We start from the raw sequence: 25,884 nt of genomic DNA, 5'->3' as shown, positions 1-25,884 counted from the left end.
TCTCTCCTTTCCTTCTCCCCTATGTACCCTATGAGTGGTATGCTTTGTCAACACTGTTCACTGCATCCCAATACTTGTGACAGTAATAAATCAAATCAATTTAATTTAATGCGCCCAATCCTGTTCAGCCATGACAGACACGCTACACTGGCATCTCTCTTCCCCAAATGCACGTTTTATTTACCTCTACATTATCACTGGGCGCAAGGGATTGAGTAGGCCATTTGGATTGTGTTGTGAAGGAGTGTAGGAGTTTAAGACACGCCCACTCTTTGTGTCAGAAGCAGATGACATTTCAAAATGGCGTCCATCCACTCCCAGGTGAGCAGTTCACTTTTATACTCTATGTGTATAGTCACCCCGGTTACTGGAGGGATTTTTTTTTTTGAGGCTTCAAGAGTTGACTTAAATGTCGATATCTACGGTAAGTACCTCTTGAAATGTGGTTGCTGGTGTGATGTAAGAATACTTGTAAAGTTATGTTATTGGAGGCCATTTAAACTGAAGGTGTTTTCTTCCCATTTTCTCTCAACTTGAGGTTATTACCAGTAATGATGAAGCGAAGTTTCCTTGTTACTCTCAAGTAGGCTTACATTAACACCTCAATTAAGTTACTGCGAAAATCCCCTAGTCGCCACAGTCCGGCACCTGCTTGTGTACGCAGGGGGAGAATTTAGCGCGGCCAGTGCATCTAATCAGCACACCTTTCGGACTGTGGAAGGACCAGGAGGAAATGTATACAGGCAATGGGGAGAACGTGCAGACTCTGCACAGGCAGTGACCCAAACTGGGAATCGAACCCAAGTCCTTGGCACCGTAAAGCAGCAGTGCCGTCGAACCTTGCTTTTGGTTTGGTTTCATTATTGTCACACGCATTAGTTCTGTACAGACAGAACACATGGTACATAAAGAAGGAAAGGATGCAGAATGTAGTGTTACAGTCACAGCTAGGGTGTAGAGAAAGATCAACTTAGTGTGAGGTAAGTCCGTTGAAAAGTCTGAGAGCAGCAGGGAAGATGCTGTTCTTGAGTCAGTGACCTCGGACTTTTGTAACTTTTTCTCGACGGAGGAACGTGGAGGAGAGGATGTCCCAGTGAAGGGTAAAGAATTCCGGAGCACTTTAGTTTCAGAGCTCAGTGAGGAAGGAGCCAGTGCTACAGAGTGAGCCGTGTGCTCCGAGCACAGTAACAAAGGCATGTATCCAAAAAAGGATGGATGTAGCTGGCTGCTCCGTGCGTGAGTGAAAAAGTCTCTGGCCTCTGTGTCGAAGCCAACACTCCACAGTAGTCCTTTGTGCCTTGGGACAGAGTCCTCCTCTTTTCGTGGGACCTGTTCTGTCCTGTTCCCTTTCTTTGACAAAAAGCTCCCTTTCCCCGAATGAACTGCTCCAGTCATCATCATTCGGCCTTGAGAAAGGAAGTGAGTCCCCAGCCCCCTTTCTGTGGAAGTTATAGCATTGTAATGCAATAAATACTGGCAAGCGTACAAGACAAGCAACGTGCCTATTTCCCAGAAGACTGCAGGAGTTGTCATGGCAGCAGACAAGGTAGAATTCTCTTTCTTTGAAAGAGGAGGGGAGAGGAATGTGAGCATTTTTGATGTAAGTTTTGGTCCAGTACAAATTCTGGTTCAGGAGCAATGGAAGTGTATGGGGGGGGGGTTGGGGGTGGGTGGACTGTGAACTGTACTGAGGGAACAAATGTTTGGGGTTCTTCATCTTAAACTCCTGCTTTTCCTTTGTGTAACTTCTGTATGACAGAGGCTAAACAATTATTTTGCTTGTCGTTCAGTGTTTCATTTTTGGCCAGCCTTCCACGTGCGGCGCAGTGGTGAGCACTGCTGCCTCGCGGCGCCAGGGACCCGGGTTCGATTCCCAGCTTGGGTCAGCGTCTGTGTGGAGTTTGCACGTTCTCCCCCGCCCCTCCCCGTGCCTGCGTGGGTCTCCTCCGGGTGCTCCGGTTTCCTCCCACAGTCCAAAGATTTGCAGATTAGGTGGATTGGCCACGCTAAACGCACGGGCTTACAGGGATAAGGCGTGGGTAAGATGGTCTTTTGGAGAGTCGCTGCAGACTCGATGGGCCGGATGGCCTCTTCCTGCACGGTAGGGATTCTACGGATGTTTTCATGACGGGAGGGAAGGAAGGGATTTCTGCTACAAGTCGAATACAAAAGGAAAAAGAGAAACTTGCATTTGTATAGCACCTTTCGTGACTACCGCATGTTGCAAAGACCTTTGAAGCCAATTAAGTACTTCTTTGTGGTTGGAAAGTGAGAAGTACGGCAACCAATTTGTGCACAGCAAGCTCCCACAACTGCAATGTGACAATGACCAGATAATCCATCCTCAATGATGTTCGGTAAGGGATGAATGTTGGTCAGGAGAGCTTCCATGGTGTTCTTTGAAACAGTCTCATGGGATCTTTCCAATGGGCTTCTGAGGGCAGAGGGGAACTCTGTTTACCGCTTCATCACAAACACAGCACCTCCAACAGTGCAGCACTCAGAGAACAAAGAACAGCACAGCACAGGAAACAGGCCCTTCGGCCCTCCAAGCCTGCGCCGCTCATGCTTCCAACTAGACTATTTGTTTGTATCCCCCCATTCCCAGTCTGTTCATGTGGCTATCCCGATAAGTCTTAAACAATCCCAGCGTGTCCGCCTCAACTCAGTAATCCCGAGATGCTAACCTTGATCTCTGCGTTCAAGTGAGATTTGAACCCACTACCTTCCAAGTAAGACACGAGGGACACTGAACCACAACTGAAACCTACAGGAATAAAGGACATTAACTACCGCCTCCCCCCACTTGCAAGTTCTGCAAAGTATTGATGTTAAACCAATATGTACAGAAACTACAAACCCCTGCTTTATTCCTCTCCAGTATTGTTACTAACTGAGTGCAGTACATGCGGAATCTCACTCCAGGACAATGAGTGCAGGCAGTAACTGGACCACAGATAAGGTGACACTGCAACACTGAGATTCTTCCCTTCTGAGGTCGCACATTCAGGACCCACTCAGAGACCTTAGAGATAGTCCAAACTGAAACATCAGTGCAGTGCTGTGGGGCTGCTGCATTGTCTGAGGTGCTGTCTTTTAGATGGGTCACTAAAATTGAGGGCCCCCATCTCGGGTGAAAGAAACAGAATCACAGAATCCCCGCAGTGCAGAAGGAGGCCATTCGACCCATCGAGTCTGCACTGACGTGGGCGGCACGGCAGCACAGTGGTTAGCCCTGTTGCCTCACAGCGCCAGAGACCCAGGTTCGATTCCCAGCTCAGGCGATTGTCTATGCGGCGTCTGCACATTCTCCCCGTGTCTGCGTGGGCTTCCTCCGGGTGCTCCAGTTTCCTCCCACAATCCAAGGATGTGCAGTTCAGGTGCATTGACCAAGCTAAATTGCCCCTTGCTGACACAGGATGCATAAATTAGAGGGATTGGTGGGTAAATATGTGGGGTTACAGGGATAGGGCCTGGGTGGGATTGTTGTCGCTGCAAACTCAATGGGCCAAATGGCCTCTTTCTGCACTATAGGGGTTCTATGATTCTATGACAACAATCCTACCCAGGCCCTAACCCCATAACCCCACGTGCCAATCTCCCTGACACTAAGAGGCAATTTAGCATGGCCAATCCACTTAACCCGTACATCTTTGGACTGTGGGAGGAAACTGGAGCACCCGGAGGGAGCCCACGCAGACACGGGGGGAGAACTTGCAAACTCTACACGGACGGTCACCCAAAGCCGGAATCGAACCCAGGTCCCTGGCACTGTGAGGCAATGGTGCTAACCACTATGCCACTAGATAAAAACAAAATAAACAAATAAGAGATCCCACGGCAGTATTCAGCAAGAGGGCAAGTAAAATTGTCCTGGCCAAACACTTATCCCTCAACTGACATCATGAAAACATTGACTTGGTCATTATCGCACTGCTGCTCAAACCAAACAAATTGAAATGAAACGTTTAAAACTCAGTCCCAGAAGCAGAAGCGTGCTGAATGGTTGACAGGACTGTTAACGATGGTGGTGGTTACAGGCTGGATGTTAGTCATCATTGTTAACAAAGTGGGAACTGAGAAACAGGGAAAGAACTTTCTATTCCAGTTTGCTGAATGTTACAATCCACACCATTCTCCCTCGAGGCAGGTAAAATAATATGTACTTAATTAACCCATCAAAGCGTTTTTCAGTGCCTTTAGGCGTTCTTTTTACTTTCCCCAAGCTCTTCTAGCTCTTCTTTTCCCTCTCTTTATCCCCTTCTCTTTTTCCCTTCTCCCCATTTCCTCCCACTCCTATCCCCGCACTCCCTCTCCTCTCCTCCTTCTTGCTCTCTCTCATCATGTCTGATGTTCACACAGACTAACACACCGGTTAGAAGCAGGAGCAGGCCAGGACTATTCCCCCCCCCCCCCCCACTCTCATTTCTTTCCCTCCCCCACCCCCACCCATCTCTGCTTCTCCCCTCTGTCACCGCCCTCCCCCACAACGTCCCTGCCCTCACCCCGTCCCTGTTGCCCCCTCCATTCCCCCCGAGTCCACCCCTTGTGTTTATTGGAGCTTGGCACACAGCTGAAGCAGGGGATTCTGCCGTGGTCTGGAAGCCACTGCACTCTCTCTGAACTGTTTATGGGAACTTAGAGAGTTTATGAGGAAGTGGCGAGAACAAAAGCCACATTCAGGTACTGGTGCCTGTGTCGCTTCAGAAGAGCCAACTCCTAGAAACCCTAGTGCGCAAAAGGAGGCCATTCAGCCCATCTTTCTGCACTGACGACAATCCCACCCAGGCCCCATTCCCAAAGCCCCACACATTTACCCCGCTAATCCCCCTAACGTACACACAAAGGGGCAATTTTAGCATGGCCAATCAACCTAACCTGCACATCTTTGGACTGTGGGAGGAAACCGGAGCACTCGGAGGAAACACAAAGGGACTTAGGAGTCGTTGTTCAAGATTCTCGTAAGGGTAACGTGCAGGTTCAGTCGGTAGTTGGGAAGGCAAATGCAATGTAAGCATTCATGTCGAGAGGGCTAGAATACAAGAGCAGGGATGTACTTCTGAGGCTATATAAGGCTCTGGTCAGGCTCCATTTGAAGTACTGTGAGTGGTTTTGGTCCCCGTTTCTAAGGAAGGATGTGCTGGTCTTTGGAAAGGGTTCAGAGGAGGTTCACAAGAATGATCCCTGAAATGAAGAGCTTGTCATATAAGGAACGGTTGAGGACTCTGGGTCTGTACTCATTGGAGTTTAGAAGGATAAAGGGTGATCTTATTGAAACTTACAGGATACAGTGAAGCCTGGATAGAGTGAGTGTGGAGAGGATGTTTCCACTCGTAGAACCAGAGGGCATAACCTCAGGCTAAAGGGACAGTCCTTTAAAACAGATGAGGAGAAATTTCTTCAGCCAGAGGGTGGTGTGTCTGTGGAACTCTTTGCCACAGAAGGCTGCGGAGGCCAGGTCATTGAGAGTCTTTAAGACAGAGATAAATAGGTTCTTGATTAATAAGGGGATCAGGGATAATGTGGAAAAGGCAGGAAAATGGAGATGAGAAAAATATCAGCCATGATTGAATGGCAGAGCAGACTCGATGGGCCGAGTGGCCTAGTTCTGCTCCTATGTCTTATGCTCTAACATGCAATATCCTCACAGACAACGATCCAAGGTCGAAATTGAACCCGGGTCCCTGTGCTGAGAGGCAGTGCTAACCACAGTGCCACCAGGGCCCCCATGTGCGAGTTAGGTGGATTGGCCATGCTGAATTCTCCTGAATGATTAGCTACCATAAGTGCATGGGGTGATGGGGAAAGGGCCTGGGTGGCATTGTGGTTCGGTGTGGTCTTGATGGGCCGAGTGGCCTCCTCCTGTACTGTCGGATTCTATCCTTGGTTAACAGCTGTGCCCACCACTGCTGGGTTAATAACCAATAAACAATGTTTTCTGAACCAGTGGTTTATGCGGCTGTACAAGAAGATTTAATGTTCTGAGTATTTAGATAGTGATGATGTTCTGTTATTGTTTATGTGGCATTTCCCAGCTCTGTGGTGGAGCAGGATTGGAATGTACAAGGTTAGTTGTGGTTCACTCAGCTGCTCCCCAATAAAGAAAAACACCACTTTATACTCTTGCTCAATCACTTCAAAAGCAGCTTCAAAATATGCAAGTTTGCTACATGCTCTGAGGCCCCAGAGTCATTTGTTAAAAATTTAATCTCTCCTGGGATGTGGTTGTCCCTAGCAAGGCCAGCATTCATTGCCCGTCCCTAATTGCCCATGAACTGAGTGGCACAGTGGGTAGCAGTGCTGCCTCACAGTGCCAGGGACCCCTGTTCAATTCCGGCCTCAGGTCACTGTCTGTGTGGAGCCTGCACGTTCTCCCCGTGTCGGCATGGGTTTCCTCCGGGTGCTCCGGTTTCCTCCCACACTCCAAAGATGTGCAGGTTAGGTTTGATTGGCCATGCTATATTGACCCTGAGTGTCAGGGGGATTAGCAGTGTAAATATGCAGTGTTACGGGGATAGGGCCTGGTTGGGATTGTTGTCGGTGCAGACTCGATGGGCCAAATGGCCTCCATCTGCACTGTAGTGATTCTTTTTCTAAAAAAAAACATGAGCGGCACGGTGGCACAGTGGTTAGCCCTGCGGCCTCACGATGCCAGGGACCTGGGTTCAATTCCCGGCTTGGGCCACTGTTTGTGTGGAGCCTGCACATTCTCCCCATGCCTGCGTGGGTTTCCTCCAAGTGCTCCGGTTTCCTCCCACACTCCAAAGATGTGCGGGTTAGGTGGATTGGCCGTGCTAAATTGCCCCTTAGTATCAGGGTTATGGGGATAGGGGCTGATGGGATTGTGTGCGGTGCAGACTCGATGGGCTGAATGGCCTCCTTCTGCAAGGTAGGATTCCACGATTCAGTGAAAAGGTGTGAATGGCCAGACGGCAGAGGAACTGAAATCAGAAGATAAGCTGTGATGGGTGAAGATGTGGGGAAGGGGGGGAATGAGAGGTAAAACTGAGAAAAAGTGGGAAAGGGGAAACAAAGAGAAAGAAAAGGTAAGGAGAGGGGGGAGAAACCGGGGGAAAGCGTGGGAGGGAAAAAGAAAAATAAAGAAATGAAAGGTCGAAAACAATTAAAAAATTAAATGAAATGTAAACAAAGGGGTCGAGGTGGGGTAGAGGTAGTCATCTGAAGTTGTTGAATTCGATGTTGAGAGCGGAAGACTGCAGTGTGTCTCTGCGGAAGATGGGATGCTGTTCCCCCAGTTTGAACAGTTGGTGGGATTTGGACCCATGTCCCCAGAGCATTAGTTTAGTGCGACTAGATGCCCGTTGGTCAGGATCCTGTGCCTTGGCAAGGTGTGTTTCATGTGGGTAGTGGACAGGCTTTGGAGAGTCCGGAGGTGAGTTACTCACTGTAGGGTTCCCAGGGTCTGACCCGCTCTTGTAGCCACTGTGGCTGATCCAGTTCAGTTTCTGGTAACCCCCAAGATATTGATAGTGGAGGATTCAGCAATGGCAATGCCATTGAAAGTTAAGGGGCAATGGTTAGACCCTCTCTTGTTTGAGATGGTCATTGCCTGGCACTTGTGTGGCACAAATGTTCCTTGTGTTTGCGCATGGACTGCTTGAGTATCTAAGAAGTCACGAGTGATACTGAGCATTGTGCAATCATCAGCGAACGTCCGCACTTTTGACCTTATGATGGAGGGAAGGTCAGTGATGAAGCAGCTGAAGATGGTTGGGTCTAGGACACTGCCCTGAGGAACTCCTGCAGTGATGTCCTGGGACTGAGATGATTGGTCTCCAACAACCACAACCATCTTCCTTTCCATGTATGGCTCCAGCCCAGAGGAGGATTTTCCGATTCCCACTGACTCCAGTTTCACTAGGGCTCCTTGATGCCACACTCAGGAAAATATTGCCTTGATGTCAAGTGCAGTCACACTCACCTCACCTCTGGAGTTCAGCTCCACGTTTGAACCAATGAGGTCAGGAGCTGAGTGACCCTGGCAGAACCAAACTGGGCATCTCTGGGCAGCTTATTGCTGAGCAGGTACTGCTTGATAGCACTGCTGATGACCCCTTCCATCACTTTACTGATGATCGAGAGCAGACTCATGGGGCAATAATTGGTTGGGTTGGATTTGTCCTGTTTTTGCGTACAAGACCTACCTGGGCAATTTTCCACATTGTTGGGTAGATGCCGTGTTGTTACTGTACTGGAACAGCTGGGCTCGGGGAGCAGCAAGTTCTGGAGCACAAGTCTTCAGTATTATTGCCGGAATGTTATCAGCGCCCATTGCTTTTGCAATATCCAGTGCCTTCAGCCATTTCCTGATATCACATGGAGTGAATTGGCTGAAGACTGACATCTGAGGAGCTGGGGGCCACTGGAAGAGACCGAGATGGATCATCCACTTGGTACTTCTGGCTGAAGGTTGGTGCGAATGCTTCAGCCTTGCCTTTTGCACTGATGCACTGGGCTCCTCCATCATTGAGGATGAGGATGTTTGTGGAGCCTCCTCCTCCAGTGAGTTGTTTAATTGTCCACCACCTATTGACTAAATGTGGCAGGACTGCAGAGCTTAGATCTGATCCATTGGCTGCTTATGATGTTTGGCGTGCAAGTAGCCCTGTGTTGTAGATTGATCAGGTAGACACTCATTTTTAGCTATGCCTGGTGTTGCTCCTGGCATGCCCTACTGCACTGTTCATGATGCGGAGATGCCGGTGTTGGACTGGGGTAAACACAGTAAGAAGTCTCACAACACCAGGTTAAAGCCCAACAGGTTTATTTGACAGTAAACCCACAAGCTTTCAGAACGCTGTTCCTTCGTCAGGTGTGTGGAAAGTTTTGATCGGAAACAGGGCATTTATGCTTTTATTTGCCCTGTTTCTGATCAGAACTTTCCACACACCCTGACGAAGGAACAGTGTTTCCAAAAGCTTGCGAGTTTAATATCAAATAAACTGGTTGGACTTTAACCTGGTGTTGTGAGACTTCTTACTGCACTCTCCATTGAACCAGGGTTGACCCCCTGGCTTGATGGTAATGGTTGAGTGGGGGATATGCTGGGCCATGAGGTTGCAGGTTGTGCTGGAGGACAATTCCGCTGCTACTGATGGCCCACAGCGCCTCATAGATACCCAGTCTTGAGTTGCTAGATCGGTTCAAAATCCATCCCATTTAACACGTTGGTAGTGCCACACAACGCAATGGCATTCACATCCCCAGTGTGAAGACAGTACATGGTCTCTGCAAGGACTGTACGGTGATCGCTCCTACCAGAACAGTCATGTTCAGGCATGAGGCAGTTTGATGAGTTCAGAATGGTTTTTCCCTCTAGTTTGTCCCCCACCCAGAGCACATTCAGTGCCCTCGTCACCCTCAGTGCTTCCCCCAAGTGGTGTACAACACGGAGGAGCATTGATTCATCGGATGAGGGGAAGGGGAATGGTAATCAGCAGAAGGTTTCCTTGCCCATGTTTGATCTGATACCACGAGTGTTCCAAAGTCAATCTTGAGGATTCCCAGGGCCGCTGCCTCCAGGCTCCGTGCTGCAACTGAGTGCCTCGCTGACCATTTAAGAGCCGAGCACATTGTGGTAGGCCTGGCCAGGTCAGGACATGAGACTTTCATTTCTAAAAGGGGGGCATTAGCAAACTAGATCTGTTTTTAAGATAATCGACAATGATTAAAGTTTTAATTCCATATATTTATTGGATTCAAACTTCACCATCTGCTATGGTGGGATTCGAACGCAGGTCCCCATAGCATTACCCTGGTTCTCTGGATTACTAGTCCAGTGACAATACCTCGGTGAAGTGTTAAACCTCAATCCTGATTTGGCAGTTTTGTTTGATGCAAATGGATCTCACAATCCTTTTCAAAAAGAGGCAACGCTTTGCTGACCAACGTTCCTCCCTGAGCCGGCATTACCAATAGCAGTGGGGCAGCATGGTGGCACAATGGCTAGCACTATCGCCTCACAGCTCCAGGGACCCTGGTTCAATTCCCGGCTTGGGTCACTGTCTGTGCAGGGTCTGCACATTCTCCCCATGTCTGCATGGGTTTCCTCTGGTTTTTCTCCCACAGTCCGTTAGGATGATATTCACTGGAGTTTAGAAGAGTGAGAGGGGGCCTCAGAGAAACTTATAAAATTCTAACCGAGTTAGACTGAGTCGATTCAGAAAGAATGTTCCCAATGGTGGGGGGGTCCAGAACTAGGGGGTCTTAGTTTGAGGATAAGGGGTAAACATTCCAGAATTGAGGTGGGGAGAAATTTCTTCACCCAGAGGGTGGTGAACGTGTGGGATTCACTATCACAGGATGTAGTTGAGGCCAAAACATTGTCTGATTTCAAGAAGAAATTAGATATAGCTGTTAGGGCCAAAGGGATCAAGGGATATGGAGGGAAGGGGGGGCATCAGGATATTGAATTCAATGATCAGCCATGATCAAAATGAACAGCAGAACAGTCTTGAAGGGCCAAATGGCCATTCCTACTTCTTGTTTCTATGTTTCTATGAAAGACGTGGTGGTTAGATGCATTGGCCATGCTAAATTCTCCCTTAATGTACCCAAACAGGTGCCGGAGTGTGGCGACTGGGGGATTTTCACAGTAACTTCATTGCAGCGTTAATGTGAGCTTGCATAAGAACATAATAACATAAGAACATAAGAAATAGGAGCAGGAGTAGGCCATCTAGCCCTTCGAGCCTGCCCCGCCATTCAATAAGATCATGGCTGATCTGTCGTGGCTCAGTTCCACTTTCCCGCCCTCTCCCCATAACCCTTAATCCCCTCTCTTATCAAAAACCCATCAACCCGCGTCTTAAAAATATTTAGCGACGCAGCCTCTACCACCTCAACAGGCAGAGAATTCCAGAAATTCACCACCCTTTGAGTGAAGAAGTTCCTCCTCAACTCTGTTCTAAACCGCTCCCCCCCCTTTATCTTGAGGCTGTGCCCCCTAGTCCTACTGTCCTTTCTGAGCGGGAAGAATCTCTCCACCTCTATCCTATCCATCCCATTCATCATCTTATATGTTATATGTCTCAATCTTGTGACACTCATCAATAAACTTTGAATTAAATCAGTCATGCTGCTCAGTTTCTCTTTGTGGGATCATGCTGTGCACATAATGTTTGTTGCTTCAAAAAAAAAATTGGATGTTACAGAGCTTTGTGAAATGGGATAAGGTGCCATGCAATTGCAGTGGGGGGTTTTTTCCTCTTGAAGAAAATCGAAGAGAAAATGTGTTGTTATAACAGGTTCTGGAGATGTCCTTAATTTGTCCATGTTCTCCGGTCTATTTACTGAGCTTTGCAGTGCTGTGCTGCGCTGGCAATATTCCAAACCACTGTCCTCCCTCAAGTCCGGGGATTCTGGCTGCGCTCTGTTTCCCTGGATCACATTGCAGCAGATATCACAAGAATGACTATTCTGTTTTCAGATGTTTGAACTAAAATTAGCAACTCCAGGATTACTGAAAAAGGAGGTTTACTGGCATTGTGAGATGTTTTGCAATGAGGATATAGCTCAGTGCTTACTGTTGCTTTCCTCGGGACTTTTTTTTTTGACCTAAATGGATTCTTGTAAATAAGTTGCATTTGATCCCAAAATGGCTGCCTGCCTCCCCTCCCCAACCTTCCCCTCCCACCCCCATTAATTCTTCTGTATTTCCCTTTCTGATCAAATTGTGGCCTTGAGCGCACTCGTTTACCCGGTGTGGGGATGCGACTTTGCACTCATTGTCCTTTCTGCATGGTGAATGCGTGACCTCAACCAATATTGCTTGTCATCTTCAGGGAAGGAAATCTGCTGTCCTTTCCCGGTCTGGCCTACATGTGACTCCAGAGCCCACGGCAACATGGCTGACTCTTAACTGCCCTCCAAGGGCAACTAGGGATAGGCAACAGGAACACAAAAAAGTACCACATTATGGGACACAAAGTGGTCTGACACAGAAGGGACCTGGTGTACCCACACAAGGCAACATGAAAGTGGGCAGAGGGCACGGAGGGTGACATGGAGGAGGACATAGAGAGTGGGATCACGGGCACAGAAGCAGTTGGAAATGGAGAGCAGTTAGGGATGGAACACAGTTGCCAACATAGTTTTAACAATACCCACACCCTGTAAAAATGAATTCTAAAAACCCCCCCAGTTCCAATACCCTTGCAGGCAGGTCCAGGACATTAACAACCTGCATTGAAAAGCTTCTCCTCATGTTTTCCCAACATTTCTTGTCCAGAGCCTTAGATCCATGCCCCCAAATCCCTGTGTCGTCAGTCAAGTTTTTCTTTGTCCACATTTCCTGATCCAAACTTGTCAGAACCTTGTATTCGAATCTCCCCCCCAATCTCCTTTGCTCCAAGGGGAATAAATCCATCTTCTCCAACCCAACCTTGGGGCTAAGACTTGTCATCCCTGGAACATTCCGGTAAATCTCCCTCCGCACCCTCAGGAGGGACCCTCACATCCTTCCGAAAGTGTGGGGACCGGAACTGGACGCAGTACCTAATTGTGGAATTTTATAAAGCCTCAGCATTACTCCCTACATTTGTAGTCAATGTCGCTGTCAATGAAACCCAATATTTTGCGAACCGCTCTCTGTCTGTCCTGCCACCTCCAAGGGTCCCGGCACACTACTTCTGAACTGTGCCATCGTACCTACATTGAGTGCCAAATTCTCTTATCATCGCTTGCCGCAGCGGCAGGACCTGAATGGCTGGAAAATTCCAGCCAAGCAGTCTCCACCAAAGCAGCCAATGAGCACCTTTGGAGATGCAGACACCGTTGTAACAGAGACAGAGGCACAGCGGCCTGTTCCTACACACAGCAAACTCCCACAAGCACTTATCCGTGATGACCAGACCATTGTCATTAGTGATCACAGCTGAAGGACGAGTATCGGTCTCAGACTGACGTCACCCGAGAACACGGCGGCCCTCCTTCGAAATAATGACCCTAAGGATCTGTTGACTCCCATGGTGGCACAGTGGGTAGCAGTGCTGCCTCACAGCGTCAGGGGCCTGGGTTCAATTCCTGGCTTGGGTCTGTGCGGAGTTTGCATGTTCTCCCCGTATCTGTGTGGGTTTCCTCCGGGTGCTCCGATTTCCTCCTACAGTCCAAATGACACGCTGATTAGCTGCATTGGCCGTGCTAAATTCTCCCTCAATGTACCCAAACAGGCGCCAGAGTGTGGCGACTAGGGAATTTTCATAGTAACTTCATTTCAGTGTTAATGTAAGCCAACTTGTAACAGTAATAAATAAGTTTTAAACGTAAAAGGCAGCGATCTAAGGTCTCCCCTGGAAAATGGTCCCTCCAGCAGTGCAGCTTTATTCAACTTCTGATTTAAAAAGAGTCTTAACTTTTAATGTCCCAGCTGCTGATGAGCGAAGCAGAGTGATGGGCAGGGCTTGCTGGCTGCTGGGTGTCCGTACGCAGACTGTTTATCCATACTCCAGTCACTCCATCTACAGCTCCTTACAGGGTCAGTGCTGGTGCCTAGCTGTCTGCTTCCTGCAATTATCCTCCATCTTCTTCTGTAACCTGTCAGCTTCCATCTTCAAAATGAAATATCTGCCAACTTCTCCCACATAAACAAAGAGGGAGCCTCAGCCCTCGACTTGAACCGAAAAATCTGAAGTGGAAAGTGGTGTGTGTGTGTGCGATCTGAAGAGGGTCCCACAAGCCAGGTGAAGGTCTTCAGAGCTGTTCCATTTCAATGTATTAGCTCAGACGCACATTGGAACCCCGATCTTCACAATGTCCCTATCAGCGCTCAAACGTTTGACCGTGAGGATAGAAGGGAATTCTTGACTGCACTAGATTTTTTTCTTCATATTACACCAGAACAAGAACAAAAGGAACAAGCTCACTTTGCCCCCTCCCCAACACCCCACCCCACCCCCCAACTTTACACTCAAGCTCCCTCTCTTGGCAGCAGGGTGGCACAGTGGTTAGCACTGCAGCCTCACAGCGCCAGGGACCCGGGTTCGATTCCCGGCTTGGATCACAGTCTGTGAGGAGTTGTCCTCGTGTCTGCGCGGGTTTCCTTTGGGTGCTCCGGTTTCCTCCCACAGACACCTGGTTAGGTGCATTTGCTAAATTCTCCCTCAGTGTACCCGCACAGGTGGCAACTAGAGGATGTTCACAGGAACTTCATTGCAGTGTAAACCTTACTTGTAACTAAAAAACTTTAAACTTAAAGTCAAGATTATTTTCTTTCTCCCTGTTTTGGCTAGATAAATCTCTTCTTCAAAAAGGTGGCTTCAAGCTCATGAAGTTTTCCCCACACTCTCTCCCCCAGTTTGGGGATCCAGCCAAAGGGAGCAGGGGACGGTGGGGGCTTTGTTGGGTGGTGAAGAGAAGTGGATGTGGTGATTATCCATTGCACCAAACCTTGGTCAACGCCAATTTAAAATTTCAGGAAACGCCGATTCCCATCTCCAGGCTAACCGAGGTCCTGCTTTTAGTTTTCAAACAAATGCATTCAGAGCAGGTGTAGGCCATTCAGTCCCTCGGGCCTGCTCCACCATTCAATGAGATGCTGGACGATCTGCTTGTGACTTTAACTTGACCTTCCACCTACCCAGCTAAATTGAAGGATCGGGGTCTGAGGTGATGAGGGTGTGGTGGGGGGGGTGGGGGGAGGAGGCCACGGGACGAGGGGCCAGTGAGCCTGACTGCAGTATTATCATGAGACCTGTTTAGTTCATTTATTCGCGTCACAAGTCGGCTTACATTAACACTGCAATGAAGTTACTGTGAAAATCCCCTAGTCACCACACTCCGGTGCCTGTTCGGGGACACTGAGGGAGAATTTAGCACAGCCAATGCACCTAACCAGCACGTCTTTTGGACTGTGGGAGGAAACCAGAGCACCCAGAGGAAACCCACAGAGACTTGGGGAGAATGTACAGACTCCGCACAGACAGTGGCCCAAGCCGGGAATTGAACCCGGGTCCCTGGCATCTCACTGTGCCAACACGCCACCTCACCATAACATTCCCTCCCTCCCTGGCATCTGAATCCTGGCACCTCTCCCCCGTGCCACACCACTGTCCCATCCAATACCCCCTTCCTGGAGACTGCCACCCTGGCCTAAGCAATAACATCCTCTTCTTCCGGGGCAGGCTGTAATCCCAGGAATGGCCACTATTGTGAAGGTAGTGCGTGTAAAATTTTAAAGAAAACCTTGTAAAATGATGAGTTGTAAACTTTCGTGGTTCTGTAGAAAAAGGTAGTTTTTTTCTGTACTGAGGAGATGCAAGTGCAAAATGTAGTACACAGAGAACATAGAGTGAAACATTAGATCGATGGGCCAAACAGCAGGGTTGCCTTGGTAACAAACTTCAGGCATTTGAATCAGAACATATTCTTGAATTTTAACCAATCAGTTTAAACCAGTTTGAATAGCAGTAGCCTATCAGATTTGAATTTGACTCTTTGGTAACCTGTAAACCAATCCTATTGTGGGGGCTTGGGTACGTCATCAGGGGTATAAGAGGGAGAAGATCAACCTTCTGGGACTGCAGCTGGTCCCGAGAAAGAGGATCTGCCCTCAGTGTTGTGAGGGAGGTCTTCTTCCTTACAGACCCCATGCACATTCAGACTGGGGCCAAACGAGGCTGCATCATCACCAATGCTCTTCTCCATCCCTTGATGCAGTGCTCCATTGGAACGGAGCTAAATGACAGGATAAATGGGAATCCATTCAACTTCCTCCGTGTGCAGCAGGCCTGACGTGAGGTCATCCCATCCTCTGTCATTGACCTACAGAATGTAGATGATACTTACATCTGCACGCACTTGGAGGCCAAGTTCTAATCCATTGTCAGCACCTTCACTGAGATGTACAAAAACATGGACCTTACGCCAAAAACCCACAAGACAAAGGTGATGTACCAGACTGTCCCCACTCCACAGCCCTGCCCCCCAATGCTTTCTCCCTTTGTTAGCTTTCTCAATAACGGTACCTTTGTTCTTTTGAGAGGTTGTTACATACTGGTTCTATTAGTGGCCTGATAATCCAGAGATTAGTGTTTTAAATCCTGCCAGGGCATCTGAGGAATTTAACTTCAATCCATTAAACCAATCTGGAATAAAAAGCCAGTATCTTCGGTTACGGGGATACATTGGCGAAGTTGGGATTGTTTGCCTTGGAGGAGGAAAGGCTAAGAGAAGATGTGATGATGCTAGTCAAGAAGATGAGGGATCTGGGGAGAGTAGAGAGGGAGAAACTGTACACATTGATGGAAGGATCGAAAGTGAGTGGGCACAGATTTAAGGTAATTGACAAAAGAGGCAATGGCAACATGTTTCCACACAGCAAGTGGTTAGGATCTGGAATGCACTGTCTGAGAGTGTGGTGGAGACAGATTCACACAGCGAGTGGTTAGGATCTGGAATGCACTGTCTGAGAGTGTGGTGGAGACAGATTCACACAGCGAGTGGTTAGGATCTGGAATGTACTGTCTGAGAGTGTGGTGGAGACAGATTCACACAGTGAGTGGTTAGGATCTGGAATGCACTGTCTGAGAGTGTGGTGGAGACAGATTCACACAGTGAGTAGTTAAAATATGGAATGCACTGTCTGACAGTGTGGTGGAGACAGATTCACACAGTGAGTGGTTAGGATCTGGAATGCACTGTCTGAGAGTGTGGTGGAGACAGATTCACACAGTGAGTAGTTAAAATATGGAATGTACTGTCTGAGAGTGTGGTGGAGACAGATTCACACAGTGAGTGGTTAGGATCTGGAATGCACTGTCTGAGAGTGTGGTGGAGACAGATACACACAGTGAGTAGTTAAAATATGGAATGCACTGTCTGAGAGTGTGGTGGAGACAGATTCACACAGTGAGTGGTTAGGATCTGGAATGCACTGTCTGACAGTGGTGGAGACAGATTCACACAGCGAGTGGTTAGGATCTGGAATGCACTGTCTGACAGGGTGGTGGAGACAGATTCACACAGCGAGTGGTTAGGATCTGGAATGTCCTGACATGTGGGGAGGGGTATTCCATCACACTCCTGACTTGTGTCTTGTAGATGGTGGATAGACTTTGGGGAGTCAGGAGGTGAGTTGCTCACTGCAGTGTTCCCAGCCTCTGACCTGCTCTTGTAGCCACTGTGTTTATGTGGTGAGTCCAGTTGGAGTTTCTGCTCAATGGTAACCCCAAGGATATTGACAGTGGGGGATTCAGCGATGGTAACACCATTGAATGTCAAGGGGTGCTGTTGATTAGAATGTCTGTTACTGGTGATGGTTGTTGCCTGGCATTTGTCATTCAAAAGTCCTGCAAGTTGTTTGAGTGAGGTCCTTGCAGGTGAAGGAAATAATTAAGGTCTCTGAGTTCAGGAGCCAAATCTTCGACTGGGCACACAGGCACACTTTAGTGCACGAATGCCCACTGTTTGATTAATTTGTGGAGGAAATCTGATTTTCTTCCGCATTCCCAACCATTTTCCACTGGCCTATTTTGAGGATCAGGAATGCAGCACGTGCTGGTGATGGGTAGCCCACTTAAAATTGTGGAAAAATTTCCGATGCCATCCTACACACCGTCTCTGTCTGACAGTGCAGGATTTCGGGCAACCACAAAAAATACGTCAGGTTTGAGAGTTTGTCTCGACCCTGTGATAATGGCTGAAAATCTCTTGTAAAGTCACGTCCAGATCAGGTGTGCGCTTTGCGAGCCGTGGAGATACACACTGCTCAAGTTTCTCAAGCCTAGTCAAAAACTCGACCTGAGAAATGTCATTCCCAAAGTCCAGTATGGCAGCAAAATCTGAGGATATCTGGGTGGCACAGTGGTTTGCACCGCTGCCTCACAGTGCTAGGGTCCAGGGTTCGATTCCAAGCTTGAATCACTGTCTGTATGGAGTCTGCACGTTCTCCCCATGTCCATGTGGGTTTCCTCCGGGTGCTCCAGTTTCCTCCCACAGTCCAAAGATGTGCTGGTTAGGTGGATTGGCCTTGCTAAACTGCCCCTAGCATCAGGGGGATTGGCAGGGTAAATATGTGGGGTTATGGGAATAGGGCCTGGGAGAGATTGTGGTTGGCGCAGACTCGATGGGCTGAGTGGCCTCTTTCTGCACTGTAGGGATTCTATGATGTCTTGGATCTGAGATGTTATGGAAGTGAATACTGGAATGTGGGTTGTGAAAGGTTTACTTTGAATTCTTATTTGGATAAGTAATTGCATTCCTTTACCCTACACAACGCAATAGTCTTATACTTGCTTTATCTTGCCAAATTTCACTTAAGGGTAGTGACCTGTTTTTGTAATGAGCCTGTTATCCCATTAATGTTGGAAATACTTTTACACTCCTATTTAATCTGTGTGAAATGGGATTTAATTTGTTCCATGTTCGCCCATGTGTTTGCTGATTCCCATTGACTCCCAGTTACACAATGCTGCGACCATCAGCATTTTCACCCTTGTTTTCAATTCTACCCAGCCCCCTCCCCCAGTGTCACGTGACCCCGTATCTCTGCAAACTTCTCCAGTCCAACAACACTTGTTTATGAGTGTCACAAGTAGGCTTACGTTGACACTGCAATGAAGTCACTATGAAAATCCCCTAGTCACCACACCCCGGCGCCTGTTTGGATACACTGAGGGAGAATTTAGCACGGCCAATGCACTTAACCAGCACGTCTTTCAAACTCTGGGAGGTAACCGGAGCACCCAGAGGAAACCCATGCAGACGCGGGGAGAATGTGCAAACTCCGCACAGACAGTGACCCAAGCCGGAAATTGGAACCAGGTCCCTGGCACTGTGAGGCAGCAGTGCCAACCACTGTGCCACCGTCCACCCCAGTTACCCCTACTCCTTTAATGCTGGCACCTTTTACATTCCAGATTTTTATCCCTTTGCTATTGGTGGTTATGCCTTCAGCTATCTCAGCCCTTAGCTCTGAAATTCCCTCCTATCCACCTCTCTTCCCTCTTTCCAGAAGCTCATTAAAAGCTCGCCTCATTGACCAAAGTTTTGTTCATCAGACCTAACATCCCAACGTGATTTCATGGCGTCAAACCTTGTTCAAGGTTGCTTTGTTTAAAGAGGCTTGGCAGGAATCGACATTGATCAGTGTGGGATGGTTTGTCCATTCAAGGTCAAAGAATTTGCCTTGATATACCAATGAGGAAGGCGTGTGGGCAGAAAGGGTGGGTAAGTGGCACAACAGTTAGCACTGCTGCCTCACAGTGCCAGACACCCGGGTTGGATTCCGGCCTTGGGTGACTGTCTGGGTGGCATCTTGCATGTTCTCCCCATAACTGTGTACGTTTCTTCCAGGTGCTCCGGTTCCTCCCACGTTCTAAGGATAGGATTGACCAAGGTAAATTGCCCCTTGGTGTCCCAAGATGGTTGGATGGATTAGCCATGGGGAATGTGTGGGGTTACAGGGACAGGGAGGGGGGGGACAGGGCCTGGGTAAGATGCCCTGCCAGAGATTCGGTGCAGACTCAATGGGCTGAATGGCCTCTCCTGCACGGAAGAGATTCTATGATATGGATTGTTGGGAGATTCTTGAGGAGATGGATGAATAAGTGATGGAAATGCTTTTGCTACAGTCAGATGGATGAGAATAGAACCAAGTGAGAGCAGCCCAAGGAGAGGGGAGACAGTGAACAGGGTTTGGCTGATTAATTCTGTCAAAGGTCGCAGAAAGCTCCAAGAGGGAGAGGGTACCACAATCCTGACTCAGGCCCACCCTTCTCACTGATTAGGCCGAATCCCCTCGGCTATACAAACATTTCAAGTGGCCTGACTCAATGGAAAGGATTTTGCGCATCTTCACCGATGGGCAACATCCGAAGGTGGATGTCAAAAGGGAAAGGAGTGGACGTCAAGCTGAAGAATATTAAAGACAGGCGGCCAAAGGCCACAGCTTTAAGGAGGATATTGGAAGTAGGGAGTGATGGTTTCCAAAGTAGCAAACCCGGTCTCCAGGGAAAGGATGAGGCTGATTTTATTTTTTAAGAGTTGTGACGCAGTGGAAAAATTGTTGGGAAAGGGAGAATTTTCTATCACACTTCCATAGTCAAAGCTCTTTCCAGCCACTGCAGTACTTCTTCATGGCAAATCTAGCAATCGATTTGTGCACAGAAAGCTCCCACAAACAGCAACCAGATAATGACCCGATAGTCGATTTTACCAGAGTGGATGTTTGTTGAGGGATACCTATTGGCCAGGTGAGACCAGGGAGAACGCTACATGATAAATGGATGGTGTTTTCCAACAATTAGTGATTTTAATTTGATTTATTATTGTCACTTGTAGTGGTGTAGAGTGAAGATATTGTTTCTTGCGTGCTATACAAACAAAGCATAAGGGCAGAGCAGGAGCCCATACCAAGCTGTGATACAACCAGAAAGAATGCTTTCTCGGGTCCATCTGTAAAAGTTGGTGAGAGTCGTAGCTGATTTCCTGAGTCTTCTGAGACAGTAGATGCATTGGTAGGTTTCCTTAACTATAGTGTGAGCATGTGGGGACCAGGACGGGTTGTTGGTGATCTGGACACCTAAAAACTCGAAGCTTTCAACCATTTCTACTTCGTCCCCATTGATGTAGACAGGCGTATGCCCGCCTTTACACTTCCTGAAGTTGAATGATAGTTTCATGGTCACCATTACTGAGACTAGCTTTTAATTACAGATTTATTAACGAAGGATCATCCAGACTCGAAACGTTGACTCTGTTCTCTCTCCACAGATACTGTCAGACCTGCTGAGATTTTCCAGCATTTTCTGTAAATTCAGATGTGAGCACGTAGCAAAACTGACTTAAAAGAAAAACAATAATGTTTGATTTGATTTATTATTGTCACATGTATCAGTATGCAGTGAAAAGTATTGTTTCTTGCGCGCTATACAGACAAAACATACCGTTCATAGAGAAGGAATGGATTGCAGAATATAGTATTACGGTCATAGCTATGGTGTAGAGACAATCTGAAGTGGAAGCAAGCAATCATTTCACTGACTGTAGCTGATGGCACAGTGGTTAGCGCTGCTGCTTCACAGCACCAGGGACCCAGGTTCAATTCCTGGCTCGGATCACCGTCTGTGCAGTGTCTCCACATTCTCCCCGTGTCTGCATAGATTTCCTCCGGGTGCTCTGGTTTCCTCCCACAGTCTGAAAGACGTGCTGGTTAGGTAAATTGGCCATGCTAAATTCTCTCTCAGTGTACCCAAACAGGTGCCGGAATGTGGCGACTAGGGGATTTTCACAGTAACTTCCTTGCAGTGTTAATGTAAGCCTACTTGTGACACTAATGAATAAACTCTAAACTTTAAACTCTGTCAGTCAATGCCGGAGGGAGCGAGTATTTAAGATGGGCTGCTTTGGTGTTGAGCTTCTTGAGTGTTGTTGGAACTGCACCCACCCAGGCAAGGGACAGTGTTCCATCACACCCCTGACTGGCGTCTTGTAGTTTGTGGATAGTTTTTTTTTGGGGGGTCGTGCAGAGCAAATCAGAAGGTGAGTTACTCGCCACAGGATTCCCAGCCTCTGACCTGCTCTAGTGGCCTCAGTATTTATATGGCTGGTCCAGATCAATGATAGCCCTCAGGATGTTGATAGTGGGGGATTCAACGATGGTAAAGCCAGCGGACGGAGTTTTCAATCTCGCAAATACCAATAATCATGAAGGTGTGAGCTGCAACTGATAGTTTTTCACCAGATTTTCTCTGCATTATATTGAAGCAGGTGTCATTTTAAAATAATCCATTCACACAAGGGTGTCATTGATCAGAATTCCTACCTTTGTTTCTTGGATAAGAGAAGACTCTCCTGGGTCTGATTTGATACAGTTTTGTAGACTTATTATTGGATTATGCTCTTGGATGTTTTGCAAGTTCCACATCTGTTCCCTCCACATAACTCTCACATTGTTGCCAGTTTGTCATGAATATATATTCATCAAGTCAAAACGAAAAGATTCTTGGCCCTGTTGGAAAATCTCAATCACTTCCCTGAGCACTGAATCCCTCTCTCTCTCTCTCTCTCTCTCTCGCTCGCTCCCCGGCCACTGCCTGTGGCCACACCAGACACTTTCACAAATTCCCTCAGGGCGGCACGGTAGCACAGTGGGTTAGCACTGCTGCTGCTTCACAGCTCCAGGGTCCTGGGTTCGATTCCTGGCTGGGGTCACTGTCTGCGTGGAGTTTGCACATTCTCCCCGTGTCTGCGTGGGTTTCCTCCGGGTGCTCTGGTTTCCTCCCACGGTCCAAAGATGTGCGGGTTAGGTTGATTGGCCGTGCTAAGAAATTGCCCCTTAGTGTCCAGGGATGTGTAGGTTAGAGGGATTAGTGGGTACAATATGTAGGGATATGGGGGGTAGGGCCTGGATGGGATTGTGTTCGGTGCAGACTCAATGGGCCGAAGGGCCTCTTTCTGCACTGTAGGGTTCTATGATTCCAAACTTCCAACTCTCACCATGATCACCTCTACCTCTGCTTCGGTCCAGCTGCCTGAGTAACCATCAAACATGCGTTTGTTACCTCTGTACTTGGCAACTCCAATACCCTCACGTTCAAGCCTCCTGCAGCCCACCCTGCAGAAACTTCAGCCCACCCCGCCCCCCCCCCCAAAAGAAAACAGCTTCCCACATCCTAGAAAGTGGCCAGGCCTCAATTGCCTCTCGAACATACTTTCATCCCGAGCCAAGCGTTAAAATTCTTATTGTGTTCAAACGCCTCTTCACTCAAACCAGTCTCCCATCCATTGACTCTGTATACGCTCACCGCTGCCTCAGTGAAGTAGCCAGCATAATCAAGGACCCCACGCACCCCGGACGTCCTCGCTTCCACCTTCTTCCATGGTGAAAGAGATACAAAAGTCTGAGGTCACGTACCAACCGACTCAAGAACAGCTTCTTCCCCGCTGCTGTCAGACTTTTGAATGGACCTACCTCGCATTAAGTTGATCTTCCTCTAAGTCCTAGCAATGACGTGTAATGTAACACTACATTTTGCGCTCTCTCCTTCCCTATATTAACAGTATACTTTGTGCAGTGCACAAGAAACAATACTTTTCACTGTGTACTGAGTAATAAATCAAATCAAATCAGTGACGTTGTGGTAGGGTGATCCATCCCATGGCCCTTCCAACAGCACCGGAGAATGAATGGCCTCTGTTGGATGACCCTCTGGTAATTCAGCAACAATAACCACTAATCTCCCGTTCTTCCAAACGTGTAAATCCCTGACTGAAATGCGCTGCCTTGTATATTTCATTCTTTTTTTTATTAAACATGGCCAATTACACTGCGAGCATTTTTTCCACCAGAGCTCATTTTGACTGATGAGGTAGTCTCTCGTGGCAAGTCGCCATCAATTCCTTAAAGAGCTTCGCTGGGAACTGGCGTCCTGGTCAAGCCATCAGTGCTGTGACTCCCACATTTTTTAACTCTTGCCCTTGGGACAGCTTTTGGGACCTTGCAGCGTGGAAAAAGGAGATTGGAAAGAGATAAAAAGGTGACATTTCCTCGCAGTTTGTCAATTCATTCAAGGGGGTCTGTTGACTAGTCCACAATTTATAGTCCATCCCTAACTGTCCTGAGGAAGGTGGTGGTGAGCTGCCTTCTTGAACCCGCTGCAGTCCCTGAGGTGGAGGTACACCCATAGTGCTGTTAGAGAGGGAATTCCAGGATTTTGACCCAGCGACTGTGAAGGAACAGTGATGTATTTCAAGTCATGATGGCGAGTGACTTAGAGGGGAACTTGCAGGTGGTGATGTTCCCTTGTATCTGCTGCTCTTGTCCTTCTGGATGATAGAGGTCATGGGACTCATCTTGTATCGCCATTCCTTCACCGTCCCTTGGTCAAAATCCTGGAACTTCCTCTCTAACAGCGTCATGGGGTATACCAGTTAAAAGAGGCCAATTGGAATTTTCCAGTTGGCCTCCAAGTTCCTGTGGGCTAGGGGACCAGTTTAGCTGGGAACAGCTTCCCAGCAACAGGCCTGGAAGCCTGTACTCCATAGACAGGCCTAGAGTCCGTCCCTGCCCCTTCTCATTCAAAGCGATAGCACTGGGAGAGTGGACCGGGTTGTCGATCTGAAATGGGACCCCGATGTCAAAAGAGACTTTTGGGGTCCTGACCCTGCACCAGATGCCCAAAGCGATGTTTGAAAGAACAGCCAAGTATTGCTAGCGTGCGCACTCTCCGTCCTGTCTGAGGATGGTGGGCAGGCTCTTGAGGTTGGGCAGGGGGCCAGCAGTGGGCCATTTGGTACAGGGAGAGCTGCAACCCCACTATTGGTCAAGATAGCTGTCGTCTGTGTGGATAATGGAGAGTGGAAGAGAGACAGAGAGGGGGAGAGGAGGGAGAAGGGGAGAGAGAGAGAGGAAGAGAAAGGAGGAGAGGGAGAGAAAGGGGGAGGAAGGGAGATGGAGAAGGAGGGCATTTTATGGTTTTGGGATGAGTGTAGCTGCAAAATCCTGCCAAGGGACGTAGGGAGGGTGAAGGAGAGGGAGGGAGGGTGAAGGAGAGGGAGAGAGAATATGCCTCAAGAGTACGCCTTTCAAAGTTTTTATAAAATTCCAATGATTACAAAAGCTGCTCCCCCAGCTGCCAGAGCTGCCCTGTGGGAAGGGGTCCCAACCCTGGTTCAGCCAGCTGCTGCAGCTATCCACATCTGTGAACCAGGGACAGTGTACAAAACCAACTGGATCACCTCCCCCTTTCAGCTCCCCAACTCCCCAATCGCGACCCCCCCCCCCCCCCACAATCACCCTCACTCCCGCACACCCACAACATTTGCCCTCCCCACACCCCTATTAGAACATAGAACATAGAACATAGAACATAGAACATTACAGCGCAGAACAGGCCCTTCGGCCCACGATGTTGCGCCGACCAGTTACAAAAACAATGACCCACTAGCCTATACCAATCCCTTTTCGTCCATAAACCTATCCAGAGATCTCTTAAACGCCCCCAAACTAGACGCATCTACAACTGCAGCAGGCAGGGCATTCCAATCCCTCACCACCCGCTGGGTAAAGAACCTACCCCTGACATCCGTCCTGTAGCTACCCCCCCTTAATTTAAAGTCATGCCCCCTCGTGCTAGCTTTCTCCATCCGAGGAAAAAGGCTATCACTATCCACCCTATCTAAACCCCTAATCATCTTATATGTTTCAATAAGATCCCCTCTTAGCCGCCTTCTTCCCAACGAAAACAACCCTAGATCCCTCAGTCTCTCCTCATAGGACCTCCCCACCATACCAGGCAACATCCTAGTAAACCTCCTCTGCACCCTCTCCAACGCCTCCACATCCTTCTTGTAATGCGGGGACCAGAACTGCACACAGTACTCCAAGTGCGGCCGCACTAGAGTAGTGTACAGTTGCAACATTACACTGCGACTCCTAAATTCAATCCCCCTACCAATAAACGCCAAGACACCGTACGCCTTCTTGACAACCTTATCTACTTGATTCCCAACTTTCAGGGATCTATGTACACACACACCTAGATCCCTCTGTTCATCCACACTATTCAAAGTCCTCCCGTTAGCCCTATACTCGACACATCTGTTGCTCCTACCAAAGTGAATTACCTCACACTTCTCCGCATTAAATTCCATCCGCCACCTCTCGGCCCAGCTCTGCAACCTATCTAAGTCTCCCTGCAGACTATGACACCCTTCCTCACAATCTACCACACCTCCAACTTTGGTGTCATCAGCAAATTTACTAATCCACCCAACTATACCCTCATCCAGATCATTAATAAAAATTACAAACAACAGTGGCCCCAAAACAGATCCCTGAGGCACACCACTCGTAACTGCACTCCATGATGAATATTTACCATCCACCACCACCCTCTGTCTCCTATTATCGCTTCTATTCCTCCC

The 25,884-nt window shown here is 48.3% G+C and overlaps 1 protein-coding gene across 3 annotated transcripts in view; it reads left to right on the top strand.

Annotated features, from left to right (window-relative positions):
• The window catches only part of palld (palladin, cytoskeletal associated protein), a 291,644-nt gene that overhangs the window by 192,511 nt on the left and 73,249 nt on the right, over positions 1 to 25,884 (top strand). Inside the window, exon 1 of one of the 3 annotated variants that reach the window (XM_080189489.1) lies at positions 1,401 to 1,546. The exons of the other annotated variants lie outside the window; for them this stretch is intronic. The gene's annotated coding sequence lies outside the window, so the exon portion shown is untranslated. Of the gene's footprint in view, positions 1 to 1,400; positions 1,547 to 25,884 lie in introns of those variants that run through there. 3 annotated transcript variants of the gene reach the window in all.

The sequence above is a fragment of the Carcharhinus amblyrhynchos genome, chromosome 5, assembly GCF_965287045.1.
Source record: "Carcharhinus amblyrhynchos chromosome 5, sCarAmb.v2.hapA, whole genome shotgun sequence".
Taxonomy (NCBI): Eukaryota; Metazoa; Chordata; class Chondrichthyes; order Carcharhiniformes; family Carcharhinidae; genus Carcharhinus; species Carcharhinus amblyrhynchos.
This window is presented reverse-complemented; position numbering and strand designations above follow the sequence as displayed.